Genomic DNA, 8,002 nt, shown 5'->3' with positions numbered 1-8,002 from the left:
AAAAAAAAAAAAAAAAAAAAAAAAAAAAAAAAAAAAAAGGAGGGAATTGCATCTTAGAGCTCACTTTTAACCTGTTTTCTCTTAAGAATTGCCATGACTGGGCAGATCACGAGATCAGGAGATCAAGACCATCCTGGCTAATATGGTGAAACCCCATCTGTACTAAAAATACAAAAGTTAGCTGGACATGGTGGCGGGTGACTGTAGTCCCAGCTACTTGGGAGGCTGAGGCAAGAGAATGGTGTGAACCCGGGAGGCAGAGCTTGCAGTGAGCCAAGATCAAGCCACTGCACTCCAGCCTGGGCAACAGAGTGAGACTCCATTACACAAAAAAAAAAAGAAGAAGAAGAATTGCCATGGCATCCTCAGTTTGACCTTCACCTCCCCTCAAACCTCATCTCCACATACATCAGTCATGTATTAAATAAATATTTCCTGCACTCCTGCTGGATGCCAGGCACTGTGCTCACTGGGGAGTTACTATGGGCCTCTGGAGCTGGACAGGCCCAGATTTGCCATTTGTTAGTGCTATCTTGTGCAAAACTGTAAGTGCTCTGAAGTCATATTTCTTCATCTCTACAATGGGATAATTGCATCAGTTTCCTAAGATTGTCATGAGAATTGAGTGAGAGAATGTGTATTGAGCCAGGTCAGAGGCATAAGGGCCCTCCATAAACACAGGGGTTGAAATGATGAGTTTCCCTTCTCTTTCCCTTCCCCTTTCCCCACATTTCCTTTCATGCATGGGGTCCTCTCACATCTCCTCCACCAGCTCTGACCTGCAGCTCACATGTGCTGGCTCAGGCCCTGATTTCATATCTCCTCTGCCCACCTACTTGTCCTCACTTGTGGGACTGCCCCATCCCTCCCTGCATGGGCAAAGTGGGGACAGGGATTTCCTCCTAGATCCCTTCCCAGGCAGCTTAGCTGGTCTGTGGGTCTTGCGCTCCAGCTGCCTTCATGCCAATCCAGGGCTGCTCGAGTCATGAGAAGGAGATTCCCCAACACCAGGCTTGCTCCAATCACAGCGAGGCCCACTAATTGATTCATGTTATTTTATTTTCTGTACTGGTGGTTAGGGCCTCAAGCAATTTTATGCAAATTTATGAACCTTATGCAAATGAGGGCATCCCTAGACTAATTGCACACAAATGGAAGCTTTGTGGGCACCTCCCCCATTCAAGTGTGCCCTGATTCCTTCTCATCCCTTAAATTATTCCCAAAGTTCCCCATCACCAAATGTCCCTAAGATCAGCAGCCTCCTCTCCTCCCTGCCTCCCCACCCCATGGGCTTCTCAGCGGCTGTTTGGGGATTTTGAGGGACAGTGTCAGCCTTGTTTGCAAGAGCTCACAGCTGCCTCATGCCCCAGGAAACCATAACCTGGGAGAAAAGCCCCCTAGCTTATATTAAAATTCATTTGAATCCCACCCAGTTCCCTCTTCCAATCCTCCCAGGGGAAGTGAGACCAGCCCAGAGCAGCCTAGGACCTGCCAGAGGCTCACATAGCTGGCCCCTCTAGGTTGGGGCAAGGCTGTGTATGGTCCCTCCACTTCCAGGAGGCCCACTCCTCAATCTTAGGCCCATCCTTGGTCCCAGCTCTCTGACAACTAATTCTCAGGAAGGTGCTGTCTTAGGTGCGGTTCCCTAGAGACAGACAGAGTTCAAGATAGAAACTGAGCCAGAAGCTCTGAAGTGTGAGAGCACCACACAGTTAACCACCTTGAGGAAAGGTGGTGAGTTTTTGTATTTCCCCTGCCCCTTTGACAGGCAATGGCTGCCAGTAGCCCCAGGGGCTACTGGAGCATTTTTGCTCCGGTAACCTCTGGAGCATTTTGGGGCAAGAGGGCTCCTATCTTGGAAAGAGGTCAGCCAACATTCAGCAGCTGGGGGATGGGTTTGCCAGCCCAGGTGAGGAACCAGCAGCATCTCCTAGAGGCATACTTGTTTGTTTAACTTAATTTAACTTAACATCCCTGTAAAGCAGGCATTTACATGATTTCCATTTCATAAATGCGGTACCTAATGCTCAGGGCAGGTTGCTACCTGCTTTCACAGTGCACCTTCTAAATGAGACAGAATAGACAGACTGGGGCTTTGAACCTGGACCCGCTGGCTCTCCTGCTAGCTGCCTGTCCAGCCTGCCAGTGGGCCAGGGCTTCTGTCTTCAGCCCCTCTCAAGTCCAGGAACAGGATGTGTTGCTTCAAAACTCTTTTATACACCTGGCTTTTCTCTATGGTCCTCCTTCCCTTATTCTCCCTTTTATATGGCTTCTTTTTTACAAAGTTCCTCATAGAAATGTGTGTGTATGTGTGTCCACATGCACACGCTGAGGAGTGTGGCACTGGAGTCTAAAAGGACAAGAAGCAGAACCAAAGTTCTTCTGTCCTCTCTTCCTCCTTCTTTTCTGTTCCCTTTCCTTTCAAACCCTTGGGTCCCCTTTCCCCTCCTCCTCCTCTTTCTCATGCCTTCCCTCTTCCCTTCCTTTTCTCCTTGGCCCCTTTCTGCCAACTTCATTTTCCTTCCTCTGTCTCCTCTTCTTCTCCCTGCCCTTCAACTTCACCCTGCGTCCTCACTTCCTTTCTCCTCCTCCCCTTTCTCTTTCCTCCCTCTCCTTCCCACCCACTCCTTCTCATCCCTCTCATCTTTTCCCCTTCCTTTCTCCATCCCTCTTTCCTTCTTTCCTCTCCTTTTCCATCCTTTCTGCCCTATCTTACTCCATTTTTCTCTCTTCTCTTTCTCCCTCCTGCTCCCTCCATTTCCACCCCCACCAGCTTCCTTCCTTCTTCTCTCCTTCATCCTCCTATTCCCTTCCTTCTTTTCTGCCACTTTCCTCCCCTCACCCTACACCCCTGCCTTAGAGGACTGCCACCCTTGCCCCAGTCCCCGCCCTAGATGAGCCAACGTCTGTCCTGAGCAGCTCCGGGCGGATTCTCCTGTGGCGCGGAGAAGGCGGCTTGTCTTGCCGTCTCAGGGCGCTAGGTGTTCCCAGACAGCGGTATCCACCCTCCTGCGCCAGCTGGGGCAGGGAGGGAGGCTGGGTGGCGGACGGGCAGCCTTGAGTGGGGGGAACCCTACGTGGCGCGCCTGAGCCGCGGGGGCTTCCAGAGGTCCCGGCAGAGCCAGAGACCGTACCGGGAGCCGCCTCGGTGAGGCAGTCTAGCTCGCCGGCCTCGCTTGCCTGGGAAGGCGAAGAACAGGAGCTGAGTGGGAGAGAAGAGCGGCTGGGAGTGGGGGAATCACTTTATCTTGATTCGTGGAAAAAAGCCGTGCCGCCAGGCAGCCCAGGCCACCGGATAGTTAAAGGAGGAATGCTTTGCGGACCCGCGCGTCTGCGAGAAGAGAAAAGGAAGCCGCGATGCCCGGCGCTGGGGGCATCTGCCCCACACTCGCCGCCCTTTGAACCGGCAGCAAGGCCTGGGGTCTTGAGTCCCTTAGGTTCTCTTTATTGCCGAAGGCCCAGTGTTCCCCCCAGAGTATTTCCTCTCCATCACGCCAGCCTTGGTCCAAAGGAAGCCACTAGCCCTGTGCCCCCTCCCAGCTTCCCCTTCGCCCACCCTCCTGGATTATCTTTATTACTAGGCTCTGGCTTTCCTTCCTGACTCCCTCACTCCCTTGCAAACTCTCTCCCTTCTTTTGAATTTTACTCCCTGTTTCCACGGTTGAAACTTGTCTACTCAGACAAATTCCACTATTACCTCTAATGACAGCATACAACTCTGGAGCTCTCAAAGTTTAAGAATTACCTTCACATGAATTTGCTCATGTTATTTCTACGGATATTCACTCCAGGAGGCAAAGCAGACATTAGCCCCATTTTACATAGTAGGCAAATGAAGCTAGGGTGGGGATGTCAGAGGTCCTCGCAGGACTGCCATGTAGGATGTTCAGGTTGTGCACTCTACAAGAGTTGTACATTGAGGGAACTATTCAAATGGAAGGTATATGCTTATATATGAGAGTGCTCAAGCAGTACAGAGTTGTTAGTCCTCCAGGTCAAATCTGGAAGCAGTGATGGAGATGTTCCATCCTTTCTTGCAGAATTCCACAAAACTTTCACACACTCATGAGAACATGCATATGACACAAACAGTGCCTTGAGAAGCACACACACATTTCTGCCTGCCTTCTTGCATGATTGAGCTTCCTCACTCTTGCTCTTGCACCTTTGCCATGAGAACGGGTTAAGGTAGCCTGCTGAAGAATGAGACAAGTGAAGCAGAGCTGAGTTGGCTCAGTTGCTCCAGTTGAAGCTTTCAGATATATGAGAGCTCAGCCCAGATCACCAAAGCCTCCTAGCTGACACACAGCTCACCAGAGGCACGCAAGTGAGTTGCGCCCAGCTAAGTCCAGCTCAGATCAGTAGAACCACACAGCCAATCTAAAGACTCATTAGTAAAAACAGTTATTGTTTTAAGCCACTATGTTTTGGAATGTTTCTTGCACAGTAATATTTGACTGATGCAGATAGAAGGATAACCTTTTACTAGAAGCAGCAGAAGTGTTGGAAGTCTCACTTCAAACAGCAGCTCATCAGAGTAGAGACAGAAAGAGAATGAAGATTCACAGTGTATGGCTTGCTTGGTTCTTCCCAGCTTGCAGAGTGCCTTCACAAGCATTCCTGTTTGATTCTTTTTTTGTTTTTCTGATTCTTAAAGAACCCCTGGAAGTGGGGGTAGGCAGCTGTTTTATCTGTATTTGTCAGATGAGAAAACTGAGTCTCAGACAAGTTGCATGACTTGCCTAAGGGGTCAGTAGCTAGTAAGGGATGGAGTCAAGACTGCAGCCAGGCCATTTGGCTCCAGCTCTGTGCTCTTGGCACTGCCCTGTGCTAGAAACAGGGTTTGTTGAAACAGAGGCTCAAGGGAGAGCTGCTGATGCTTGTGGCCAGGAAGCAGAAGGTCAGATGGAAAAGCTCCTTATTGAGTGTGTACCTGGAGTGGAGAGGAGGATGGAGGGCGGGCCTGGACTGAGGATTTGGATCTCCTGGTGAAACAAGAAAAAGAGAACAGGGACTCTCCTGGAAAGAGAGAGCTAGATCTACAGGCTCCCTAGGACTTATTTCTTTCGTTGGACCAAGCCTCCTGTGAGGCTTCAATTGACTACCAGGCCACAGTTGACCCACTCTCCTCCTGAGTACTTTTCCCCATGCAAGACAACTGGCTAAGGAGTATAAGGAGTATAATTGTAATCACTGTAATCAATATTGCAATAGCACTTACCATGTGTCTGACATTGTACTAAGTTTCTCCATTTTACAGATGAGGAAACTGAGGCACACTGAACTTAACTCACACAGCTGGCCAGTTGTAGTGCCAGAATTCAAATGCAGGAGGTTTGGCTTCAGAATCTGGGCCTTTAACCATGACACTGATGGCCTCTTCATGCTTAGTGTTTTACTATTTGGGATACTCCAAGAGGCTCAGAGAATGGGTGAGAAGAGGATCTGAGACCGTTTTTTCAAGACAGAAGCCATGGAAGCAGTCCCATTTCCCTGGGGGAAAGTGGCCACAAAGATGGGAGTTTCTCACTAACTTTGCCCTTTATTGGTGGGCTGTGCACCTGGGGGGTTCTTGTGTCCCTGGTCCTGCCTGGTGATTCTGGCCACACCCCAACCCACTAGAAACCTATTTTCCCAGGAGCAGAAAGAAAAATGTGCATTTCTTCTTTCCCTGGCACTTGTCCTGGGAGTCACCCCACACACAGACACCTCTGTATTAATCTTATACACCGCCCTCCCCACCTCTTCCATCTCTGTGAATGCCAGTGTAACCTACAACCACTGCTACTCTTTGCACTATTGCCCCTATGACAGAACAATTGGAAAGAGTCAGGAGGGGTTTGGCTTTACTGCAAGGGAAGGAAGCATATCACCAATATGTCCTTCATGGTCCCCTATGAATGAGGCCAAGAACTGACACCTTCCAAGATCCCTTCTAGTTCAGGCACCAGTGACAATAGCAGCCATTTGCTGAGGACTTATTCTATGCTAGACTCTTGACAAAGAGTATTGCTCATCCTCTCAGCACCACTGAAAGACAAGTATCCTTATCCTCACTTTGGAAATAGGAAAACTGAGACATAGAGAAGTTAAATGATCTTGTGGTTCAAGGTCACACAGGAGGCCAACAGGACCCCCAAACTTCTGCTTTCCCCACATCATGTTTTCCTGCCGGGTCTCAAGGGGAAATTTGATGTCTGCCCTCTTACCGCCTCCCACTCCACCCCTACCCCCAACCCTCAGCAGAGGCACTGTGTCTCCCAGAGCCCTCCTCACTGCTCCTCCCCACCTTCTCTTGCTCCTTCTTCCTTGCTTTTTCAAAATCTCCAACTCCACTTCCACCTGCCACTGGCCCAGCTAAAGCCTGAACATGAAGGTGTAGCGATTGGAATGTGGAGGGAACCGTCCCTTTCCCCCACCTCTCTGGGTCCTGACTCAGTTAGCATTACCTATCTCTCCTGTAATGGAAGCAAAATCTAAGAGCTGAGGACACAGCTAGAACATGTGTGTGAGTGTGTGTGGGAGTGAGCATGCATGTGAGAGCAAGTGTGCCTGTGCACGTATGTGTGTGATGAGCAGGGAGTGAGTGTGCTTGTGGGAGCCTGTGTCTGGGTGTGTTGTGTGCCTGCACACCCAGCAATATCTATGACAGCAGGAAACTTTAGCAGATTAGGAAAGGGGTATTCCTGAAGGTTACAGCCATCAAGGTGGGTGGCTAAGATGTGTGCCTGCCCCAGCTTCAGGGGCCCATTTGTCTTCCACTTGCTCCATCAGAACTGAGAAATGAGGCTTTGGGTCGCTTTCACATTGGAGGAGCATTTTGTCTACTTGGAGTATCAAAAGGTGTCTGGGCTGAAAAGGAAGGTGGGGATGACTGGGAGGACTGCTGGAGGCAGAAGCCTGCTGCTGGAAGTTCTGGGTAGTGGGAGGGAAGTTAGACCATTCTGATCTAGGAATCATGAGGAATGGCACGCTTTCCCCCTCTACCCCAGGGTGGGCCTCCATCACCTTTGACTTCTGGGCCCTTGGATAAAGAAGGGCATGGGAGTGGAGGGGATGGTGGTAGGTGGGGGTTGATAAGAGGACATGAAGTGGCAGCTTCAGCTCTAAACGAAGGCTTTGGCTCCAACTTCTCAGCTGGTTGCATCAGCATAAAATTGAGAAAAAGTGAGATAGAACGGCTGGTTGTCACATCCTAGAAGGACCCAGATTGCATAAGTGCTGGTTCCTAAAGGCCTTGGGAAACCTCTCTGTGTGGTCCAGCCCCAACTCCCATCCCATCCCACCCTGCCCCCTGATCCTTGCTGACAAGGCTGGATGAAGCCTTCGATCCTGATCCTGCGTAGGCCTGGGCCATAGGAGGCATTCTCATTATGAGGGCTGCCTTCTGCAATGCAGGGGCAAGGCTCCTCCTCCTGCTGGAGTACTGAGAAATGAGGCCCAGGACACATCAATCTCTTTCACGGCATAGTTCTGTCCTAAGAACAGCAGTTTCTCATAGGTAACCTGCCAGCAATGGGCAAAACGACTCTCTCTGATGCAAAGGCTTGGGTATTGCAGACATATGCTTCCCAAAGACATAGACTGAGGCGTGCATCTGTATCATTTCACCTTTGCTCTGCTTCAGCACAAACACTGGAGTTATTAGGGGAACTACAATCTGACGACTGAGTTGGCCTCTGCATGTCCCCTCACCAGGAAGAGAAGAAAGTGGGGAATATCTGTATTGGAGATTTCTGCTCACTCCCTGAGAGAGCTTTTCTGGAGCTTCCTACGGCTGGGTCCCTGTGGAATTTCTGTAAGCCAGGGGTGCTTCCTGGGCCTTTGTCCCGCCCACCTCTGACCTGCAGGGGCGTGCTTTACTAGAGAAAAAGCTTTTGCTGCTGCTGCTGCTGCTGCTGCTGCTCAGAATTTTCTTTAAGGTAGCACCTCCTCAATCCCCATTTACTGGAAGGAGGAGAGATGGAGTCCCAAATGAAAATGCTCCCTGCATCTTCCTCTC

This window comes from Rhinopithecus bieti, unplaced genomic scaffold, assembly GCF_001698545.2.
Source record: "Rhinopithecus bieti isolate Rb0 unplaced genomic scaffold, ASM169854v2 scaffold_28525, whole genome shotgun sequence".
NCBI classification, from domain to species: Eukaryota; Metazoa; Chordata; class Mammalia; order Primates; family Cercopithecidae; genus Rhinopithecus; species Rhinopithecus bieti.
The sequence above is the reverse complement of the archived record's forward strand: the minus strand, read 5'-3'. Positions refer to the sequence as shown.